Source organism: Saimiri boliviensis, chromosome 2, assembly GCF_048565385.1.
Source record: "Saimiri boliviensis isolate mSaiBol1 chromosome 2, mSaiBol1.pri, whole genome shotgun sequence".
NCBI lineage: Eukaryota > Metazoa > Chordata > Mammalia > Primates > Cebidae > Saimiri > Saimiri boliviensis.
The window spans coordinates 127,794,697-127,818,870 of record NC_133450.1 but is presented as its reverse complement, the minus strand read 5'-3'; the positions used below and the strand labels follow the sequence as shown (position 1 = coordinate 127,818,870).

Sequence of the window (24,174 nt, the reverse complement as noted above, 5' to 3'; positions counted from 1 at the left end):
GAACGGAATGTGGATTCTGCCGTTGTTGGGAGGAGTGTTCTATAAATGTCAGTCAGGTCAAGTTGGCTGATAGTGTTATTCGACTGTGCTATATCCTTGTTCTATCAAGTTTTGAGAAAGGCATATTGAAATATACAACTCTAATTGCAGACTTGGCTATTTCTCCTTGCAGCTCTACCAGCCTTTATTTCGTGTATTTGGAAGCTCTGTTATTAGAGAAGAGCTATCTGGGATTGCTGTCTCCTCTGACTAGTGGCCCCTTTATCATTATAAAATGAACTTTTTTAGCACTAGTGATACTCTTGGCTCTGAAATCTACTAGCTTAATATTGATATAGCCAGTCCAACTTTCTTTCAATTTGTATTATCATGGTGTATCTTTTTACATCTTTTTTATTTAAAAAAAAAATTTTTTTTTTGAGACGGAGTTTTGCTGTTGTTACCCAGACTGGAGTGCAAGGGCACGATCTCAGCTCACTGCAATCTCTGCCTCCTGGGTTTAAGCAACTCTCCTGCCTCAGCCTCCCGAGTAGCTGAGACTACAGGCACGCACCACCATGCCCAGCTAATTTTTGTATTTTAGTAGAGACAGGGTTTCACCTCGTTGACCAGGATGGTCTCAATCTCTTGACCTCGTGATCCACCCGCCTTGGCCTCCCAAAGTGCTGGGATTATAGGTGTGAGCCACCGCGCCCAGCCCTTAATATTCATTTATTTTGAGACAGGTCTCACTCTGCTGCCCAGGCTGGAGTGCAATGGCACATTCTTGGCTCACCGCAACCTTCGCCTCTTGGGTTCAAGCAATTCTCCTGCCTCAACCTCCCGAGTAGCTGGGATCACAGGCGCCCACCACCACACCTGGCTAATTTTTGTATTTTTAGTAGAGACGGGGTTTCTCCATGTTGGTCAGGGTGGTCTCAAACACCTGACCTCAGGTGAGCCACCCGCCTGGGCCTCCCAAAGTGCTGGCAGGCCTGAGCCACTGTGCCTGGCTTTAGCTTTTTTTTTTTTTTTTTTTTTTTTGACTATTACAAAAGTTTATTTAGCAAAAAGTCTAATATGAAAATGTACATGACCTAATTTTTACATCATAGTAAAACAGGCCCTATAGAGAGAGGACATGGGTTTCTCCGCTCAACAGCCATTATTTATACTCGTTCCAAGGCTTCTAACATGATGATATCATTTCCTCGTATTACCACCATTCCAATATTGTTCTGTTGTCCGCTAGTCGCCATCTCCACACATTCATCTATCACAAGATTCATAAAGGGATCAAATCCCCACAATATTCCTTGGACATGTCTGCCACCATTTAATTTCAATGATAACTTCTTGTCCATAAGTTTTTTCAACTCGGGAGGGTGAGCTTTGCTCATGATGGCTACTCCGCGGGCGCACAGAGGCCTTGGAACGGAACGCACGGCCTACTCTCGGCTTCAGCTTTTTGCTTTTAACTTATTCGTGCCTTTATCACAGAGCGGCATTTGCTGTAGGCAGCATTGGGTCTTGCTTATCTGTGAATGGGAGTGTTTATCAATTTAATGTGATTATCAATTCAAGTCTATTGTCTTACTATTTATTTTCTCTCCCACCATTCTTTGTTTTCTTTCTCCTCGTTTTCTGCATTCTTGGGACTGCTTTTCATTTTTTATCATACCAGTTTATCTTTCTGTGGGCTTATTAGCTGGAACTCTTGTTTTGTTATTTTTGCCATTGCTTTAAAGTTTACAGTCTACCTCCAAGTATTAAACGACTTCACCTGTAATATAAGCACCTTGCATGGCAAACCTCCATTTCTCCACTACCAATCTCTAAATTTTGTTTTTGGTTTTGTTTTTTGAGACAGAGTCTCACTCTGTCGCCCGGGCTGGAGTGCAGTGGCACAATCTCAGCTCCCTGCAACCTCTGCCTCCCAGGTTCAAGCAATTCTCATGTCTCAGCCTCCCAAGTAGCTGGGATTACAGGCACCCACCACCACACCCAGCTAATTTTTTGTATTTTAGTAGAGATGGGGGTTTACCACGTTGGCCAGACTGGTCTCAAACTCCTGGTCTCAAGTGATCCGCCCCCTCAGCCTCCCAAAGTGCCGGGATTACAGGCGTGAGCCTGTATGCTGCTGTTATACATTTTACTTGTATGTCACAAACCCTGCAATGCACTGTCAACGTTTTTGTTTTAACTATCACTTACCTTTTGAAGAAACTTAAAGAATAAAAAAGTTTTTTTGAATATTTACCAAAATCATCACCGTTTTTGATGTTCTTTCTCCGTGCAGATCTGCGGTCTGTCTAAGGCCATTTTGTTTCTGCTTGACGGACTTCTCCGACACGTGCGTGGATCTGTTGGTGAGGAACTCTTCAGCTGCTGCAGGTCTGTGAAAGGCTTTACTTCACCTTTGCACGTATTTTCGCTGGGGCTAGAATTCTCGGTTGACAGTTGTGTTCTTTCACTGCTTCAAAGCTTGTTGCCTCTCCGCCTTCTTGTTTTTGTTGTTTCAAACAAGAAATCTGCCTTAATCCTTATCTTGGTTTCTCTGTACAGGCCGTGTCTTTTTTCTTCCGGCTGCGTTTAAGGCTTTTTTTTCTTTACTACTGGTTTTGAGTCTTGGTGTCATTTCTTTCTTGTTCTTGTGCTTAGGGTTCATTGAGTCCCTTGGATCTGAGGGTTTATAGTTTTCATTAAAATTAGAAAAATTTTAGCCACTACTCTTTCCAGTCTTTTTTCTGCTCACCCCTGCCCGCCACTCCTCTGTTTCAGGCTCTTCAATTACCTCCATATTATGATGCTGGAAATTGTCCCACAACTCTCAATGCTATTTGAATTTTTAAATTTTTTCCCTCTGTATGTTTTATTTTGCAGTTTCTGTTGGTAAATCTTCAAGCTCACTAATCTTTTCTTCTGCAACGGGTGCTCTCCAGTGTTCTTGCTCTATGTAATTTTCACCTCACACATTTCATTTCTACAAGACCAATTCAGTTCCTTTTAATATCTTCTGTGTCTCTGCTTAACTTTTTGAACATATGGGAGACAGTTCTTTTTTTTTTTTTTTTTTGAGACGGAGTTTCACTCTTGTTACCCAGGCTGGAGTGCAATGGCGCGATCTCGGCTCACCGCAACCTCTGCCTCCTGGGTTCAGGCAATTCTCCTGCCTCAGCCTCCTGAGTAGCTGGGATTACAGGCACGAGCCACCATGCCCAGCTACTTTTTTGTATTTTTAGTAGAGACAGGGTTTCACCATGTTGACCAGGATGGTCTCGATCTCTTGACCTTGTGATCCACCTGCCATGGCCTCCCAAAGTGCTGGGATTACAGGCGTGAGCCACCGCGCCCAGCCTTTTTTTCTTTTTTTTTGAGATGGAGATGGCTCTGTCACCCAGGCTGGAGTGCAGTGGCTCCATCTCAGCTCATTGCAAAATCCACCTTCCGGGTTCAAGCAATTCTCCTACCTCAGCCTCCTGAGTAGCTGGAATTACAGGCAGGCACCACCACGACCAGCTAATTTTTGTATTTTTAGTAGAGACAGGGTTTCACCATGTTGGCCAGGGTGGTCTCGAACTCCTGATCTCAAGTGATCCACTCGCCTGCAGCCTTCCAAACTACTGGGATTACAGGTGTGAGCCACTGCGCCTGGCCAGGGAGAGGTTCTAATAATTACTTCAATGTCCTTTTCTCCTCTTGCTCACATCTGTGTAAGTTCTGGGTTGGTTTCGACTAATTCATTAGTCTCTTCATTGTGGGTTGTGTAATTTTTGCATCTTTGAATGCCTGGTAAATTTGCCGATGTTGTGAATGTTACTCTGCTTATATGCTAGATATATATGGATTTCTAAGAAAGTTCTTGAGCTTTCTTCTGGGATGCAGTCAAGTTACCTGGAAAGAGTTTGATCCTTTTGGGTCTTGTTTTTATCATTCATTAGGTCTAAAGCAGTGTTTAATCTGGGGTTAATTATTTCCCCCTGTGGAGGTACTTGCCTCTTGAGAAATCTCCCCTATAGCCTGTGAGGATGAGCATTCTAGGCTGGCTGGTGGGAATGGACACTAGTCCCAGCCCTGTATGAACACTGGGCACTGTTCCCTCTAATCTTTTTAGACGGTTTGAGATTTTTTTTTTTTCCTTTTCTCCTCTTTTTCTTGAGACAGTCTCACTCTGTTGCCCAGGCTAGAGTGCAGTGGCCGTATCTCAGCTCGCTGCAACTTCCATCTTCCAGGTTCAAGCGATCTTCCTGTCTCAGCCTCCCAAGTAGCTGAGATTACGGGTGAGCACCACCACGTCCAGCTAGTTTTTGTATTTTGTGGAGACAGGCTTTCTCCATGTTGGCCAGGCTGGTCTCGAACTCCTGACCTCAGGTGATCCATCCACCTTGGCCTCCCAAAGGCCCCCCACCCACCAGCTTTAATGATCTCTATTCCCTTTAGCCTGACAAAATGGATGGAACCCGCCAGTAGGGAAATCCCATTGTTTGGCTAGAAAAACAACCCCCTGACTTTTCTCCGGAAAACCAAGAAACAGTCCAGACATGGCATCTAAGGTGGTTTGGAGGGTCACAAGCATTTGAGCCCCAGCTCAGCAAAACTGCCAGGACGCCAGCAAATCGTGAGGTTACCGTGGGCGGATGAGAGAAGTGCGGGGATGGGACAGGAGTAGGAAGACAGTGAATGTCAGGACCGAAGGGCAGACGCAGCCCCTGAAATGAGGCTTTGCACAGCACGGAGGCAGCTGCTCTCAGGCACAGACTCGTGGGAAGAATGGCAGAGGTGTGGAGGGTGCTTCTGCCTTGCCGGATGAAAATTTCTCTTTCTCTCTAACCAGGAAAAGGGGGCTGGCTCTGGAGGGGGGCAGCGTGGGGCCAGGCTCCCTTGGCAAAATCCATTCCTGAACGTCCCTCTTCCTGCAGAGCGGCGACAAGGCCTGAAACCCCCTGGCCTCACCCCGTGGGACCGGGTCAGGACAGCGTGGCCAGCCCAGGGCTGAGGCAGGGCAGGCTGGGCCTCGCACAGCATGTACCCAGGCATGGCCCCGGCCACGGCGCCACCAAGGTATCAGTTAATCCCCATAAGGGTGGGTTCTTGGCCCCATTTTACAGATTAGGAGCCAGACTTCCCGAGCTGCTCAGTTGACATGGTGGCAAACTCAAGGGCCAGCCTGCAGCAGTCTGCACTCCAGCCGTGGGCCTCTCCTTCACTGTCCTTGAGATCTCAAAACCCCTGCTCCCGAAATTCCAGGTTGAGTGGCCTCCAGGGGCATCCTGGCCCCCAGCCCCTGACTTCTGGCCCATTGCTGTGTGCCTACACGGAGAGGGAACACGGAAGAACTTTCCATCTCCCTTCTGGCCTTATAAGTAAAAGCAAGCCGCGCTTCCCTCATGCCATCTGCGCCGGTTAATGATAGATTGAGAGGATGCTGGCCTGGCCTGGAGACGGGGTGAGGGTCTGTCCTAATTAGGACATGTCAAGTGCCCAGCAGGATAGCTCTGTGTCCTGGAGTAAGACAGGTGTGGATCTAAAATTGGAGGAGCGGAGGTGGCATTGACTTTTTCCAACCTTGGTTCACCCATCCCGTGCCTTCAGCCGGGAAGGACCTGACAGGTGGTCTCAGCCCCTGGGCCCATGTGCCTGGATTCCTGTGCTCAAAGCAGAGGCCCTAAAATAGACCAGGACATTATACAGCACGTCTGCAGTGCCCTGCCTCTCCGCGAGGAGCAGCGGGGTTTCTGCATGGAGTCACAGGGGCTAATCCCTGCGCTTCCCCAAGCCCGTGGCTGATCAGGGGTGCCTCGGTGCCAGGCGGGCCTGGCCCTGTGTTTCTGCTCAGCTGCCTGTTACCTGTGGGTTTGGGGGCAAGTCAGCTAAGTCCTCTGAGCCCCACGTTTCTTGTTCATTACCGTTTTTCTCTGTCTTTCCTTCTTTAGGGCCTGGAGCTGTGCCTTTCTCTGAAAGTGCCTTAATTTGCTGTCTTCCTCATTCTCAAAGTCCCATAGACAGGATTTAATTCTTCCATCGACCCAGAACACCCGGAATTCTGCTATGCACAAATTCACCCTGTCCTCTGAAGCCTGCAGTTTACTTCTGCCTAAAGCTAGCCGACATAGAGCAGGGAGAGCTGCCGCCGCCTGCATTTCCTAACGGAGTACATGATTCATCATTTTCAGACTTGGGGGTCAGGGGACTGGGCAGGGCCTTCATCTGGTGGGAGGCAGGGCCCAGGCTCTGCTGACTGCAGCCTGTGCAGCCTGCTATGGTTGATTCTTCCAGGAATCCTACAAGAGAGATCACTCTCCTTGTTTCACGGCTAAGGAGATGGAGACACAACTGAGAAATAACACACTCAGGTTCACACAACCAGTTATGGCCAGATTTATTACCATTTCTCCCAGTTATGTCTCAATCCAGAATCATGTTTGTCCCCTCTAGGGCTATAGAAACTGCAAATGATGGTTTCTTATTCTCAGCCCTGAAGCCACCAGCTGCTGAGATGTTGAACAGGTGCTTCCTGGGGCTGCGTCCATGTCCTGGGAGATTTTAGGTGTCAGAAATTCACACACGTTTAGCATGTGTCCAGGACCACTGGAGAATCCCTCTGGCCCTGCCTCTGCTCCTCAGCCCACCCCAAAACTCTCTTCCATTCCCTGCTGGGTGGCGGATGGAGGAGGACAGGGTCTTTGCCTGATCACTCTGACCCCTGAAGAAACTCTGATGACTTGAAGCCCAGGTCCTGGGGACACTCTGACCTTCTATCTGTGCCTGTAACCTCTGGACTACCCTGAAAGTTTTCTCTGATGCAGGTGCCTCTGTTAGACCACAGAAGCTGGCCAGCTAACCGATCCCTTGTCTGGAAAGCCTGATGGCCGTAAGCTGGCCTCCTGCAACAATCCGGACAAACATCATCAATCTGCAGTTTCTTAACAGGATCTCATTTGTCCTGGTTCTCAGGCAGGGGTGGAAGGAGCCGAGGTCAGGGCCTTGGCCTGCAGGAATGTGTGCTATCAGCACTGAGCAGCCGTGTGCAGGCTGTCTTGACGTGCGTCATCCTGAATGCTTTTAGCTGCCCGTGGGGAAAGGATGCCAAGGCCCAGAGGAGACAGCTTGTGCCCACAGTCTTTGAATTCAGGTCTGTCTTTGTCTGAAATTCATAGGGTATCTTTTGGGGGGAGGGGGTTTGAGAAATATTCACCTTTCAAATAGTACACCAAGGAGACAGTCCCTAGCAGACAGTCAAGGGTGGCACCAACATGAAGTGCCATGTTCCAAGCTATGATCATGCCCTGCTTTGGTTACAGTCATCTGAGCACTTCCAACAGGTGGTAGGACCACCCAAATGTCCGCCAGCCACAAGCGGAGCAGGCGCCACTGGCAGGAGGACAGAGCTGGTGCAGACTGGAATGTTTAAGTGCCTGGAGTCTGGTTTCAGCTCTGCCTTCCCTGTGGGACCTACATTTATTGGTCTTTTTATTAATAACTGACCAGTATCAGGCTCAACAGCAACTCTGGGTTTGCAGACTTCTTCCCATTCTTCAACCAGAAGCTACAGGGGTGCAAGAGATCTTTAGGAGAAGTTTCCTGAGGCCCATGGTCTCTGGGGGTTTTCTTTCCATTTGGAACAGGGCTTTGAAGTCTGAACAATTCTCCTGGGAGACTGCAGGCCTGGAAGTCAAAGCATTTTGAGATTTGAAGGCAAGGCCCCTCAGCCTTTCTTGAGCTCACAGCCCCTTGAGATGAGGGCCATCCCTGGGTGCAGGCCACTCAGGCTCCTGACACCACCCTGCAGAAGCCCTTGGTGGCCATGGCTTTCTGCACCTATGTTCATCCTCACTGCAAAACCATCCACATTCAAACCTGCTCTTAAATTTTAGGAGATGGCCTAATCCTGGCTGTGCACCCCAAGCCCTACTCAAGAGGCATCTGAATTCATCAGCTCCAGATGTCCCTTGGACTTCCAAGCCATCCTCTGGATTCCAGGGGACAGCCGAGAGGTTAGCGTGATGGACTAGTTGAGAGGGGTCAGCCATCCCAGATCAAGTGGGGCCTTCCTGAAACCAAGGACAGATTTTAGGCAAAGGAGACCCACAGGTACAGACATTCCTGGCCTAGCCCCGCCCTGTGGTAGGTGAGAATAGGGCTATGCCCTCCCTCCCATGCCCTGAGACTTGCACAGACTCTGGACGGGAAGTCTTCCTCCAAGCCCTCTCTCTTTCAGGCCGCTGGTCTCCCACCACCAGCACAGGAGGGCACCCTGTGTGTGCAGACGCCAAGGTGACGCTTCATCTATGGCTTTTAAAGAGAATTTCAATTAGATTTATCTTCCAGTACAGGGAACTTGGCAAGATCTTCTTGCTCCAGGATTGGGAGAGCTCAGAGCAGGGTCTGGGTGGCCCTGCAGGGGGAGAGTCAGAGGACAGCAGGAGGGGGCAGGCTGGGGAGGCTCTCCCCACAGATGGAGGGAAGCGGGGACACCGCCCCACAAGACTGGCCCAGGCCTTGAGGCCATAGGGGGGCCCCACCTCCAGACGTGCCTGGCCTGGGTTTCGCAGCCTTTGGCGCTGGAAGCCCACACAAAGATGGTATTCATGGTGAGGGCTTAAATTCGCTCCGGAATGGGGCAGGGTTTAAATAAATACATAAGAAGGTTGGATCCTGGACCAGACTGAGCTTGCACAAGGCGGTGGGCGCTGTGGAGGCCGGGGGGAGGGGGTGCCCCTCCTACACACACCCAACTTTGTGCAAAATTAGTAAAAAAAGTTCCTTCTATGGCAATTAATGGGGAAACCCCGTGTACCCCCATTCAGCGACAGTTGTGAAGGATTTGTGTTTGCAGAGAGCTCTAAGGACCAGACATTGATGGGTGTTTTTCACAGGTCATGCGCTGTGGGATGTCCCTCGAGATGGTGAGGTGGGCAGTAGGTCCTGTGGTTCACCTGTTTACACCTTTACACAGGGTGACTGGGCCGACGGCACTATTAGGTGGTGGGGTTGCTGGGTGAGGGGATGCCGAGACACGCTGTTCTCATTCAAGCCACAATAAGGACAAACAATTAGAAAAGGAGACACCGAGAGCCAGCCCCAGAGCCTGACTCGTGAGGGCGTGGGGGTGAGCAAAACACATTCTCAGCTCTACTTCGCAGGTGGGGAAACTGAGACAGGGACTTGCGTTAGGAAATGGAAGCTAAGTGCTGCTTCCTGGAGGAGGCGGATCATGAGGTCAAGCGATCCAGATGATCCTGGCCCACGTGATGAAACCCCGTCTCTACTAAAACTACGGAAAAGTTTAGCTGGGCCGGGAGCAGTGGCTCACGCCTATAATCCCAGAACTGAGAGGCCGAGGCAGGTGGATCACCTGAGGTCAGGAGTTTGACACCAGCCTGGCCAACATGGAGAAACCCCATCTCTACTAAAAAAAAAAAAAAAGAAAAGAAAAGAAAAAAGGAAAAAAAAAAACCAACCAAACAAAAAATTGGTGGCTCGTGGGGCTGCGGGAGGTGAGCTGAGCCCGCTGCTAAGCCAGCCCAAAACTGCTGGAGAGGCATTAGAATGACCTTTGACTTCTGAGTGGAGTTGTCCAGCGCTGGGGGCCCAGTGACTCTTTGCTTGAAGTGGAGTCTGTAGTTTTAAAGGCCCTGAGGATGGCAGGAGAGCAAACACGGTGGGCCGGGCCTACGGGTGCCTCGCCATGCCAGCGCCCTCTCCCTAAGCCTGGGAGAGTCTTTGCGATGGGGTCTGGCAACTGAAGAATTGCAAACATTCTTCCTGTCTCCCTTGATGGCTCTGAGTTCCAAAAGCCAGACACTTCCAAAGAAGGAGGTTATGGGAAAGCTGGGACACTCTGTTATCCTGCCACCCAGAAGCGGGCCTCAGGGACGGGGAAGACATGTCGGGGAAAGTGCTGGTCTCTTTTTTCGGGAGGGTTAGCAGCTTTCTCCTGGGAAAGGGGTTTTGCTGATGAGGGCTCCCAAAACCTCAGGCACTTCACAGTGACCTTACGTGAAAGGGCTCTTTTGAGCAATGCCTAAGGTCAGGAGATGGAGACCATCCTGGCCAACACAGTGAAACCCCACCTCTACTAAAAATACAAAAATTAGCCAGGTATGATGGCGCACACCTGTAGTGCCAGCTACCTGGGAGACTGAGGCAGGAGAATTGCTGGAACCCAGGAGGCAGAGGCTGCAGTGAGCCAAGATCTCGCCACTGCACTCCAGCCTGGTGACAGAGCAAGACTCTATCTCAAAAGAAAAGAAAAAAAAAGCAATGCATTAAACTTCCAAGTGGGGTCAACTCCACACAATAGGTTGATAAATGAGAAGTCAGATGGGCCGGGCAGGACCCTCCGGCAGACAGATGGGTGGTCACAGCCACCCCAAGAATGATTACGCCGCAGAGCAGGGCTCCATTCCCCAAGGAGCCTCAAAGCGCCTCCCTCTGCATCTGATGTGATGTTCAAAACCCCTGTGTGCGTTGTGCTTCCTGTGCCGTTCCGCAGCCTCGCTAGTTCCAGTCTAATTTTTTAAAATCACATGCCATTATTGAGGGTGTAGATTGGTGTCACCTTTTTAGAAGCAACATTTCAAATGCCCTTTTGCTGAGTTCTGCTAAAATGGATGGGGTGTTTGGGGCTTTTTTCTTCCAGCACTATTTGTAATTATAAAAAATTGCAGTGACCTCTCTGTCCATCATTAGAGAAATGGCTGGATGAACCGTTGTGACACCCATTTAAGGAATACTATTCACTATCCCGCTGATAGACAGGGAGAAGTGGCGGGGCGTGTACAGGCACAGGGAGGAGTGAGCACATCGTCAAAAGCAAAGGCAAGTTGAAGAACCGTGTGTGTGTGTGTGTGTGTGTGTGCATGTGTGTGTATGATCCCATCTGTTTAAAAAAATGTGCATATGTACATATTTATTTAAATGGCTGTATATGCCTAAAAATATTTGGAAGGAGCCACAGCAACCAGCGAACAGTGATTATTTTGGGGGGGAGTATACATTCTTTATATTTGAATCTGTGACAAGAAGCCACTTCTGTCACATAAAAAAAGATTTACAACAAACTCCTTACCTTTGGGTAAAACTATGGCTCTAGGGGAATGCACCCGATCTGCCCTGTGGCTCTGGCCTCGTGCCCATGGCCACTGGATGCTTGGAGATCCCCGACCCCATGTCCCTGGCACACGGGACACAGCCTCGGGGCTCAGCGGCCCCTCCCTGGGCTGGCTGGGCACCAGGGAGGACATCTTCAGTGACAGCTTCATGTTAGATTGGCTGAGTCCTCCCTTCTTTGAAAGTGGGTGGACAGCAGAGCAGACACCTCCAAGCGTCCCCCCAGAAGGATAATGGACCCCATTGTTTGGGGAGAGGAGGACGCATGCCCCTCCCCGTTTCCTCTCTCCCACGATCCAGAGCGGCGTCCAGTCGTGACAGAGACACGGAGCTGAAGGAAGACACACTTTCTTTGGTCTCCTCCCACCTCCGTCTTAACAAATTCATATTCAGCCACCTCTAAATTTTGCCAAAAAAGCCAGAGGAGGTTGTCCCGACACGCTCCCCGCACTGCACGATGGCCGAGACCAGCGGGGGATTAGAACCTTGGCCCGGTGGCACCAGGACACGGGGCACCTGAGGCCCAGGTGGCTGAGAAGGGACCTGAGTTCTGAGTTCTGACTTCAGCTACTGGGACTTGGCACAGCCTGAGCTCCCATGGACGGGAGACCCCAGTGCTGGCATCCTAGGGCTGGCGAATGTGCAGGATGCAAAGGCAGGGCTGGGGAGGACGAGGGAGTGGAAGGCCCGGGAGTGCCAGGGACTCGCTGCGCTCCACGCAAGGCACGGGAGGAGGCTGAGGAAGGTCCTGAGGCCGTGGGCCAGGCATCCGGGGGCTCACACTCTCACTGCAGGTCACCACCCTGTCCTCCGTCATGGCCGAGACCCCCACTCACAAGGGGCCTGTTGGCTCATTTTAGTCCGCTCCACTCAGGAGAGCAGAAGACCCTGCCATTTGTGTACCCACAACTGTCTCATTTGCTACAGGAAAAAGACAAAGAACAGGCGAGAAGCAAAATGGGCTCACCGTGGCTGCCTGTGCGTCTGGAAGCGGCGGGAAGAGCCGGAGGCCAAGGCCGGAAGCGCGGGCAACTGCAATGGTTTAGGGGGTCCATGGCACTGTGCCCGGGGATACGAAGCACAGGGACTGCAGGAGACTGCTGGGCAGGGTCAGGAAGGAGGGAGCACCAAGGTTGCGGAGGGGCCAGAGGGGCCGCAGGGATCAAGGCCACAGACTGCATCGTGAGGAGGACAGGGCTGTCCCCTGGCTTGGCCTCAGCGAGTGAGAACGCCGCGCCGGGGGGTTCTCCAGGCAAGCAGAAGGAGGAGCTGAGTGCCTTTGGTATGAAGCAGAGTTGGGGCAGTGGAGACCCCACTGGAGAGGCGAGGCTGAGAAGAGCAGCCCGGGTCACCCCAGGGCGCTTGTGTCCCAGCAGGGGATGATCTCAAGGGTGTCTGCAGACCCCGGAAAAGGAGCTGCCTGATGGGCAGGGAATGTGGGGAGCAGAAGCAAAGAGACAAGAGCTCCCCACACCCAGCAGCCAGTGTGCAGGGAGCCAGCAGGCAGAAGGTGTTGGGGTCTGCCATTTCCACACGACAGTCCCCGCTGCGGTATGACTCTGGGAGTGGGGTTGAGGAGGCATGGAGACAGACGTCACTGAACTCAAGAAGAGACAGACGGAAAGAGACTCTGCAGTGTGACAATCAGGCTGATATGCCCTGTCGTGCAGTCACGCATCACACTACTGCCAGCCAAGTCTGAACTGTGCCCCGCACAACCTGCCCAACTGTACTCGCCAGCCCTTTGCGGGAGCTGGATGTGCCGTCCACATGATTGCGAATCCTCCCCCTCACCTCCCGAACACAGAAAGGCGGCTCCAGGGAATAAGTAAGGAGCTTCAGAGCTGGTGGATAGGTCTGGGAATGCCAACTCTTCCAGCCAGAGACAAACAAGGGAGATGAGAACAAGGACTGCCCCCCGACAAGAGGAAACCAAAAATCCCAGGGACAAAAGCAGCTCTCACCCAGGGCTGAACACAGAGCTGGACACAGCAATGACACCCCCCTTTGACAGACAAGGAGACTGAGGCTCCATGAGATGAAACACTTGCGGAAGGCCACAGAAAGAATCATAGTGGCCGGGCGTGGTGGCTCACGCCTGTAATCCCAGCACTTTGGGAGGCCGAGGCGGGTGGATCACGAGGTCGAGAGATCGAGACCATCCTGGTCAACATGGTGAAACCCCGTCTCTACTAAAAATACAAAAAAATAGCTGGGCATGGTGGCACATGCCTGTAATCCCAGCTACTCAGGAGGCTGAGGCAGGAGAATTGCCTGAACCCAGGAGGTGGAGGTTGCGGTGAGCCGAGATCGCGCCATTGCACTCCAGCCTGGGTAACAAGAGCGAAACTCCGTCTCAAAAAAAAAAAAAAAAAAAAAAAAAAGAGTCATAGTGGGAGGCAGAGTCGGGATCCAGGCCCACAAGAGGACAGCCCGGTGGTCAGGCGACAGCACCCTTCCGTCAGCCCGTGTGCACGTGTCCACACGTGCCTCTGTGCCTGGCCTGCACGCAGCCCCTGGGCCTGGATGGGGCCTGCCTGAGATCTCCAGCAAGAACAGATAAATCAAGTCAGCCTTAATTAAGTCGCACACAGGGACTGGGGGTCCAGAGGGGCCGCCACCTGCCCGCAGCCCCCATTGTGCACAGTTAATCCTGTCCAGGTGTCTGCTGGCGGGCCCTGATCAATTAGTGACTGCGATTGAAGCTGAGTGTAATTAATTATTCAATTTTGAGCTGTTCCAGCTTAATGCATCTGAAATGACATCATGCAGCCCGGGTGTCCTGAAGGCGGGGGACAAAAGGCAAACAGGTCTGAACAAAGCCCCGGTGCACCTGACCCTCTCAGTCGGCATTAATCCTCCACCGCCCAGAGCGAACCTGCTCACCTCACGCCATCGCCATCACAAAATCCCTCCTCAGCAGGTGCAGCCCTGAGCGCTGGGGCTGCCGGCTGGGCCGCTCTGGGGCTCCCCTCCTCAATCACTCTCTCTGAACCCTGCTCCGCTGCTCCTTCCCGAAACCATTGGCCTGGCTCGGCTGGGAGGAATGGCACAGGCCTTTTTGCTGTGGTCACTGCTCTGCCCAACCCAGGGCACAGTGGGTAGACCTGGGCTTCCCATAGGCCCTTCTCTCCCTCACCTTGGGGTGCAGGAGGGGTATGAGCAAGCAGGAGGCCCACCTCCTTGAGTCTTTCAAGGGAAAGTCATGGGAGTAGATGGTCCCTTAATCCACCTTGATCTGTGCTTCTGAGCCCAGAGAATTTCTGGGGGCTTGCCTCCCCCACTCCTGTCCTCCCCTGCTGTGCCCTGGGTCACCCCCTCTCACCTCCCTAACTCCCAGCTCAGGCATCTGCCCATCATGACAACATTCTCTCCTGAACCGTCCGTGGTTCCCTGTTACTTCGCTCCTAAGGGAAGCCTCGGCCCTGCTGTGAGACCCTCACCCTGCCTTTCTCCTAAGCCTTCTTCTCCCGGATTCTGCCTCACTCGGGCTCCATCCCCTCGATGCCAGTCCCTGGCCTTTGAGGCTTAGAGTGACCCTTCTGGGCCTGAGTACCCCACCTCTGCCAGCTGGGAAAACCCCATCCTGACCCTCTCTTTTCCTTGGAAACCTGTCTGTCCCTCCCGTGGTGCCTGCAGTCCCCCGCCACCCCGCCCTGGGTGCCCACAGCACTCAGAGCACTGCACGGATGCTCCCTTATCTCTGTGCATCTGAAACCAAGGCTGCAGCTGACGCAGGAGTGGGGACAGCCGCCTCTCTCAGCAGCCATGTGTGGGGCACCCAGTACAACGTTTAGCACGTAATGGGCCCTCCAGCAATGTTTGTTGAATTCATGACGGAAGAAATGATTAAATCAGCTAAATTGAACTCATTATCTCCCCCCTTCGTCCCTGCCCGAGGAGGACGTCCTGGACCCTGCATCTGGCATAATGGTGTCATTAGCGGCCTCGAAGCCCTCCCAGCTGCAACTGGGCCATTTCCACGCTCTCATCTTGCTGCCCACAGCCAGAGTCACCAGGCTGGCTCAGAAAACGACCCCCAGTCCCGTGCCGCCTCCCACCCATCTCCCTGGCCTCATCCAAGCCTCATTGTCTCTTACCAGGGCCTCGCTCCCCCCGGGGACCCTGCCTCCAGCGACCTCCCTCCATCCCACCCTCCAAGCAGCCCCTAAACTGGCTTTCTGAAATGCAAACTTGGGCATGAACTCCTGTGCTTTAAAATGCTCAGGTGACCCAGCAATTCCACTTCCTGGAATACACCCAAAAGGACTGAAAGCAGAGACTTGCTCAGATATTTGCACAGCCGTGGTCACAGCAGCGTCATTCACAACAGCTGAAATGTGAGATCAAACCTCGTCCACCTACAGATCAACAACATGTGGGACTCCAGACAACGGAGTGGCATTCAGCCTGAAAAGGGAAGGAAATGTTGACACATGCTACTTCGTGGATGAGCAGTTTGTGTGTGTGTGTGTGTGTGTGTGTGTGTGTGTGTGTGTGTGTGTGTGGTTTTTTTTTTTTTTTTTTTTTTGAGATGGAGTTTCACTCTTGTTACTCAGGCTGGAGTGCAATGGTGCGATCTCGGCTCACCGCAACCTCCGCCTCCTGGGTTCAGGCAATTCTCCTGCCTCAGCCTCCTGAGTAGCTGGGATTACAGGCACGCGCCACCATGCCCAGCTAATGTTTTGTATTTTTAGTAGAGACGGGGTTTCGCCATGTTAACTGGGATGGTCTCGATCTCTTGACTTTGTGATCCACCTGCCTCGGCCTCCCAAAGTGCTGGGATTACAGGCTTGAGCCTGTTTTTTTTTTTTTTTTTTTTGAGTTGGGGTCTCACTCTGTCACCCAGGCTAGAGTGCAGTGGCGTGATCAAGGATCACTCCAGCCTCCCTCTCCTGGGCTCAAGCAATCCTCCCGCCTCAGCCTCCAAGTAGCTGGGACCACAGGCATGCACCACCACACCCAACTAACTTTATAGAGGAACCTTGAGGACACGATGTAGGGTGACATAAGCCAGTTGCAAAAGGCCAAACACTGCACGATTCCACTTACATGCGGGACCTACAGTAGTCACATTCACAGAGACAGAAAGACGAATGGTGCTTGCCAGGGGCTGGGGGAAGGGGCGCTCAATGGAGACAGAGTTTCTGTTTGGGATAATGAAAAAGTTTTCAGGACAATCGTGGTGACAGTTGGTACAATACTGAATATACTTAGCGCCACTGAACTGTACACTTACAAATGGTCAAAAGGGCAAATTTTCTGTTATGCACATTTTATGACTATTTTCTAAAATCCTAAAGGAAGGCTGGGCACCATGGCTCACGCCTAGAATCCCAGGACTTTGGGAGGCTGAGGTGGGCAGATCAGCTAAGGTCAGGAGTTCGAGACCAGCCTGGCCAACATGGTGAAACCCCATCTCTACTAAAAATACAAAAATTAGCCAGGCGTGGTGGCGGGCACCTGTAGTCCCGCTTACTCGGGAGGCTGAGACAGGAGAATCACTTGAACCCAGGAAGTGGAGGTTGCAGTGAACTGAGATTGTACCACTGCACTCCAACTTGAGGGATAGAGCAAGACTCAGTCTCAATAAATAAATAAATAAATAAAATCCTAAAAGAAGAAAGGTCAATTGGCTGCAAATGCTCTCCTCATGCCCCGCCCAGCCCTCCTCGGAGGCCTTGTCCTGCAGGGGGTCCGTGTGCCCCTCCGCCCCAGCCTCACACCCTCCCCTCTGGGTGCGGCCTCTGGGCGAGGTCCCTGCAACTGTCAGAAATGCTCCCTGGCCCCCACCCATTCGTGCCTGCTCAGCACCTTTCCAGAGCTGGAACGTGTTCTGTCTTTTTCCCCCACAGGCCTGGAGACGCCCTGCGACAGGTCAACACTCCATAAATATCTGGGGGACTTGTAAAGGAAGGAAGGAGTGCTTGGGTCTTTGCTGGCCCCAGCCGCCTCAATGCCCATAGGGTCTCCCCTGTTTCTGTTACTTCCAGCCCCCCAGAATTTGCCATCTCTACCCCTCCCCCAGGGGGAGGAGGCAGGTGCAACCCAAGAGGGGAGCCTTGATCCCGTGGCGGTCCTCTGAGCAGCCTCCCGGGGCCACGTGCTCTAGGCAGTGGGAGAGCAGCCCAGAGCTCTGGTGGTAAGTCCTGAGGGGCAGCACCCCAGGCCCGGGCCACACACCAACCAGCAGGTCCCTGGTTCCCAGGCTCTCTCATGTCCTTGAGAACAGGACTCACCTGCTGGGCTGGTGGCACCCCATGCTCCTGACCGTTTGCGTATTTGTTAGGCAGAGGTGTAAAGACTTTGGGGTTGGATGGACTCAGCCTCAGTTTCCTCATTTATTTATTTATTTAGACAGAGTTTTGCTCTTGTTGCCCAGGCTGGAGTGCAATGGCACGATCTTGGCTCACAGTAACCTCCACCTCCTGAGTTCAAGCGATTCTCCTGCCTTAGCCTCCCAAGTAGCTGGGATTACAGGCATGTGCTAATTTTCTATTTTTAGTAGATAGGAGGTTTCTCCATGTTGACCAGGCTGGTCTCAAACTCCTGACCTCAGGTGATCCACCCGCGTCAGCTCCCCAAAGTGCTGGGATTACAGGTGTGAACCACCGTGCCCAGCAGTTTCCTCCTTTATAAAACAGGGTCCCCACTGACAATCCATACATCCATCAGAGGGAGGCAGGAGAAATGCACCCTGGCCCGGTCCCATGGCAGGTCACTACGGAGTGACGAGGCTGAGGGCACCGTCTCCACTCCCCCACAACACAACTCCGCTCAGAGCAAGAATCTGCACAAGCAGAGCCCAGCCGTGGGACTGACTGCTTCAATGCCAGACATCAGAATGGGGATCACCCTCAGGGTGGGGCGGCAGTGATGGAAGGAGCAGGAAGGAGCTGCCAGGTGCTGGGGTGCCTGGTGTCTGCACTGGGGCACGTGGCATAGGCGTGCTCATTTTGTGACAGTTCACCCATCAGTGCCTTTATAGTATGTGTGTTTTCCTGTATGTCTATTATGCCTCAATGAAAGAAGAAAGAGCCAGGCGTGGTGGTGCGTGCCTGTCGTCCCAGCTACTCGGGAGGCTGAGGCTGGAGGATTGCTTGAGTCCAGGTGTTCTGGGTTGCAGTGCGCTATGCCAGTCAGGTGTCCGCACTAAGTTCGGCATCAATATGGTGACCTCCCAGGAGCGGGGGACCATCAAGTGGCCTAAGGAGGGGTGAACCGGCCCAGTTCGGAAGCAGAGCAGGTCAAAACTCCTGTGCTGATCAGTAGTGAGATCGCGCCTGTGAATAGACATTGAACTCCAGCCTGGGCAACATAGCAAGACCCCGTCTCTGTTAATAAAAAATAAAATTAAAAAATAATAATAATAAAAGAAGAAAGAAAACAAGAGAAGAGAAAACCTGAGCATGAGGGCAGGGAGGCTGCTCCCAGGAGAAGTGGTGAGGAGCAGCAGGCGAAGGTGCTGGAAGGCGGTTGCTTGGCCTTCTGCAAAGCGTTACCTTCTCACCGGAAATGTCCCTGATGCAGTGAGAACTTTTTGAACCCAGAATCTCTGACTCCCAAAGAAAAACCTAGGGAGGTCTTGGGTGGGGCTGTGGAGGAGTTGGCCACAGCTCCTTTGGAGAGGCAGCTTGGGAGGGAGGGTGGCCGCCCTGGCGATGGCCGCCAGAGTGGCCCAGTGCGGGGAATGAGGGCAGCCGGGAGCAGGCCTTGGTGGCACGTGCAAGGGGAACTGGGGGCTGGCAGAGGCAACGGTAGGGGTAAAAAAGGTTCAGTACAAACTTACCAGATGGAAACCTCCTCTCAGCATCATCAAGGCCTGCAGCTCTGGGCTCCAGGCTCCGGGATGTCCTGGTGTGGTCCAGCCTCATTCCCTCCATGTGTGGTATAGTGGGGACGGGCTCTTTGCCTGGGACTCCTGAACATGGAAGCCAGGGAGTGCATCCACCCTTCACAGGGAGGCTCCGCTGCTCAGCGCAGTCGGCGGCTGTCTGGGTGCCCGGTGGCCAGGGTGACTGGGCTGGGCTGGCAGACTCCCTGCGCGGTCATTCTAATTGCCGTTGTGGCCTAGCTGATTAGCGCGGTAACCACCAGCTCAGGAAGGAGGGGACTTCGGAGCGCCAGGAATTAAGCTGAGACTTTGCAAGTTTCTGCCTTTGCCTGCCCCTGCTACAACATGGACACCACGGGCGGAACCTGCTCTCGTCCAGCTTGGCCAAGCGCTCTGGTCTGTTGACCAACGTGGGGTCATTAACAGGCACAAGACCCCCTCGGGTGGGTTCCTGCACTGGCCATCCCAGGGGGAACCAGGAACCCATCTGGGGGTCCCCAGGGACCCCAGGACCCCATTTCCCCCAGAAACAAGCCAGAAGGGAGCAGCAGAGCCACTGCGCTGCACAGGGCCCCACCCTTGCGTGGCGGGGGGAACACCAAGCCCTCGGCTTTCTAAGAAAGGATTTCGGCCAACGCCTGTGGCAACAGCATGACCACATGGCTTGGCCACAACCGAGTGAGTGAGTCTGTGTGGATTCTCCAGGAATCGTCTCTCTCTCGGAGGAAGTGTAGGGGAGGGAGGGAGGAGCGGGAGCCCTGACTCCCCGCATGCCTAGGGGAGCTGTGGATGTCCACGCGGGTTGAGAAGACAGGGCCAACCTTTTAATTTACTGCTTTGAATACAGAAACATGGCCAGCACATAGACAGGCAGGGAGAAGGAGGAACGAGCCTCCATTGTACCTTTCACCAGACTCCACAGTGACCTGAGTTTATGCCTCTTGGAAGCCACATTTCAAACCCAGGGCCAGGGACGGGAGCACCCACTGCCCTTGCCCCCTGGGCTCAACTCAACAGAAGTTTTCTCCACTTCTCCACGTCGGTCAGCTCCCCTAGAAACTTCCTCTGTACCCCAGACCCATGCCCTTGGACAGCCCTCTGCTCAGATGAGACCCCACCCGCCCACACGCACATGCACACATGGAAAGCCCCTCCAAGTCTTTTGAGGTAGTCCTGAAACAGGTGGCTCGCGAGAGAGAGCTACTTTGGGCACCATGAGACGGTCACTCGCCACCTGACGCTGTCAGAGCCCGAGCACCCCGTGATAAATGTGCTGAACTCCGAAATAGGCTTCAAAGCTAGTGCCACATGCAATTCCAAATCCGGACTCCCGGGGCTATTGGATTTCATGATTTCTCTTGCAGCCTTGGTTACGGGTTAGCATGAATCTTCTCACCCCTTAATTATAGTTCTGGCATCCAAAAAGCACACCGACACCTCTCCCTCTCTTGGCGTCATCTCCTCATTCCTCCCCACTCCCAAACGCTCAGCGAGCCGGAGCTAATCCCTGCTGCCGTTTCTGACTGTCCCCGTCCCTGTCCTCCAGGATCTGACCACACACTCATTGGCCCATGCCTGCTACCTGCCTTACAAGGCAACACTGCCCGCCAAGAGATGCTACTTTGGGAAGAGTCAAGAGGACGGAGAGAATGTCAGGATCTTTTTTTTAGGTGCTGAGCAAGGCCATTCCAGGAGCCGCCGAGAGCAGGCAGTGATCTGTATCAGAGATGAACTTGAACGTACACTCTCTTCCAGGGGGGGCGGGAGGTGGAAAAAGTAAGCCCATGGTTTCTTTGGCTCAAGTCGGATGGAGCAAATTGAAACATTTAGGAATTCTCCTCTCCCAGATGCAGATCTGTTTTAGGTCTGATGTCTGTCAACCAAATTAAAATAGATGAAAGCGGCCCCAACGATGTCTCTGGGTGGGGAAGAGAGGCACAGCTTTCGTGACGGGGATGAGTGACCTCGTTCTGGGCCGCTTCCCTAATTGATTGCACCTCCAGGGTGGAAAACAGACACGAAGGCCAATCCTCCCACTCTCCCCCACGCCCTGCCCACACCGAGAACACAGCAAGAAACTGTCGGGGTGACCCAACTTTCTTTGGAAACAAAGAAAAAAATTGAGGGGGGACATGCAAGCCTTCCAGGGCAGCGTGGGGGTGCATGGAGCACTGGTGTTTTCGGGAACAGTGGGTTTTGGGTGGTCCCCGGGGTACAGCTCATGGAGAGGACTGCTTCCACCCTGGGCTGAGGAATAGGGTGAGATGCCCTCAACAGGTGAGGGAGGGGCCAGACCCGGACAGCCTCGTTTGGTTCCACGCCTTCCAGGCCCTGTTGGGTGGGGAAGAGGAAAACGGCCCCTTTGGCACCCTGAGATTGAAGAGAGGGAAGGACAGCAGATCACGCAGAGACATGAGGAAACCCGGACCACTTCGTTGGAAAAAAAACACCGCCGAGCAGCCCAGGCAGCAGGGGAAAGAAAGGCCGCGCCGGGAAAGGCAGGAAGGGCCCTCTGAAGTGCCAGCCCCAGGGTCACTGTTTGAACACTGCTGACCCCCACATTGCCCCTCCATAGGGACGAGGGCCCGATTAAATGACAAAAAGTCCATCATGCTGCTGGGCCTGCCAGTCCTCCCTGCTGAGCCCTCAGGACAACTGATACCCTGCAGGAGAGGGGCTGAAGGGACAGGGGCATCTCTGAGGTCACGACGGGCCCTATCTCCCTCAGGACCCCCAGCCTGCCTCCTGGGGTGCCTCTCATACCTGATGTCCCCTCCACCCCACCCCCACGCAGGAAGGAGCCAGCTCCGTACCCTCCCCAGGGGCCTCCTCCAGCCTGCGGCGGTGGGAGCCTCCTCACTGGGCCTCCTCCAGCCCGCGGTGGTGGGAGCCTCCTATCGGGGACCCCAACTCTGGCACAACCCCTTGGCACAGGGGCTGGGCATGGGAGAGGCTGGCCAGCCTCATTTGAACCTAGTCTCTTTGTAAGAGGAGGAATGTGGGAGGGCCTCAGTGAGAAGAGCAGAAGCAGAGACAGAGGCGGGGGCAGGACGGGCTGGGGCCCGCTCCGGGAAGCCCAGGACCTGTGGCAGGGCACACACCGGGGCCAGGACTCCCGCAGCACTGACCCCCTGAAAATGTTCCCAAACCTAACCTCCTCCCAGAGCTCACCAGAGGGTCAGCGTTTTCCTGCTTTTTGCTGTCACTGAGAAGCAGCAGAGAGAGAGGTACCTAAGCCAGGTCCCTGGCCAGGAGGCGGCCTGTCCCTGGGAGCTCCCACAGGCAAGGTCCTGTACCCCTTCCCTCCTGCTTCTTGTTCCCCCAAGCCTGAGCCCCCGGGGGCTGTCTGGATGTCCTCCCCCTAAGCTGGTGGGTTTGGCTCTCGGGGTGGGGCACGCTCAGCTGGAGAGGGATTGCCAAACAGCCCCTAGGAGTCCAGGCCTTCCTCTGCCGGTTGCCACTCCCCTTCCGCCCACCCCTTCCCACCACCCGGCCCCGGGCCTGCGGAGCGGATGCTGTGTGCAAGGGGGTCAGGAGCTTGCCACTCCTGTGAGGTCACTGGGCAGATACGCTGGCATTTGCCGTCCCCGCACATGGTCGTAACCAGATCGGCACAGAGCCCCTCGCCCTCCTCTTGCCCGGCCTGCTGCACCCTAAAATAGCCTCAATATATGTAAGGCATCTTCTGGAACAGAACTGGCCGCTCCTTTAAACATTCCAGGCGTCTTGTTTATGCTTGGTAGTTATCAATACAGCAGGCGGGACTCGCACGCTCATTCCTGCGCGGGGTCCCTGGATCAAGAGCGCACATGTCTCCCATGGCTGGGAGCTGATGTCAGAGCCTGCGTGGGCCTGAGTGTGACGGATGCCTCTGCCCAGGCTGACATCTGCTGTCACAGCCTGGCAAAAGGGCTGGCAGCAGCCCAGCTCCGGGGTCATGACCCCAGCCACTTCCCCCTAGAGAGAGGGAAACTGAGCCCAGAGGAGTCGCAGGGTCTGTACTGCCAGGCAGGGACCCAGGTGCACTCCCATCACGTTCACCAGCCCTGTGGTGGGCGCAGTGGGAGAAGAGCAGGCAGGGAATCCGGGCCTTGGAAGCCCAGGAGGTGGGAGGAAGCGCCCGCTGCAGGTCTTCGGTTCTTGCTATTGGGCTCAGAGAAGGAAAAGCGGCTGTGAGCACAGGAAAGGTTCTTGGAAAGACTCCCACACACCTGCCGGGAAGGCTGGGACGCCCCTCCCCCTCTCCCAGCCCCCAGGCCTAGGCCTGCAGATGTTTGCAGCTGGATCATTCTTCGCCATGGTGGCTGCCTGTGCACTGTGGATGCCTAGCAGTTCTCTGGCCTCTGCTCACCAGATGTTGGCAGCGTCATGTCTGCCCCAAGTTGTGACAATCAAAAATGTCTCCAGTTAAAGGAACTCAGCCTAGCAAAGAGATAACTGCACTCCCACGGTTATTACAGCACTATTCACCATGGCCAGCATACGGATTCAACCTAAGTGCACATCAGCAAATGAAGGATAAAGAGCATGCGGCATATACACGCAGTGGAATACTGTTCAACCACAAAAGCAATGAAATCCTGCCCTTTGCAGCAACATGGATGGGACCAGAGGACACGAAGCAAAATAGACCGGAGAGAGAGACAAATGCCACATGTTCTCACTCCCATGTGGGTCTCATGTGGGTAGAGAGGAGATGGGAATGAGGGTGGGAGGTGAGGGGAGTTTGGTTAATTGGCACAGAAATCCAACTCCAGGGCAGCAGTGAGTTCCCGAGTTCAATAACAGCACAGCAGGGTGACTACAGTTAACAGTAATTCACTGTTTATTTCCAAATAACTAGAAGAGTTGAAATATCCCCAACACAAAGAAATGATAAATGTGTGAGGTGACGGAGGGCCTGAATGCTCCTGAATGCCCCAGTTTGATCCATACGCATCATGTGTTTGTATCGAAGCATCACAGGCGCTGGGCGCAGAGCTCACACTGGCAATCCCAGCGCTCGGGGAGGTCGAGGCGGGAGGATGGCTTGAAGCAAGCTGGGCAACATAGTGAGACCCCCGTCTCTAAAAAACTAAAGTCACAGGCCCGGCACAGTGGCTCACGCCTGTAATCCTAGCACTTTGGGAGGCCGAGGTGGGTGGATCACCTGAGGTCAGGAGTTCAAGACCAGCCTGGCCAATATGGTGAAACCCCATCTTTAAAAAAAAAAAAAAAAAAACTAAAGTCACATGTACCCCAGATACATG

General features: G+C 53.4%; 1 pseudogene; it reads right to left on the bottom strand.

Annotated features, from left to right (window-relative positions):
• Positions 1-999: 999 nt before the first annotated feature.
• LOC120361351 (small nuclear ribonucleoprotein G pseudogene) lies at positions 1,000-1,438 on the bottom strand (annotated as a pseudogene).
• Between the last annotated feature and the right edge of the window lie 22,736 nt (positions 1,439-24,174).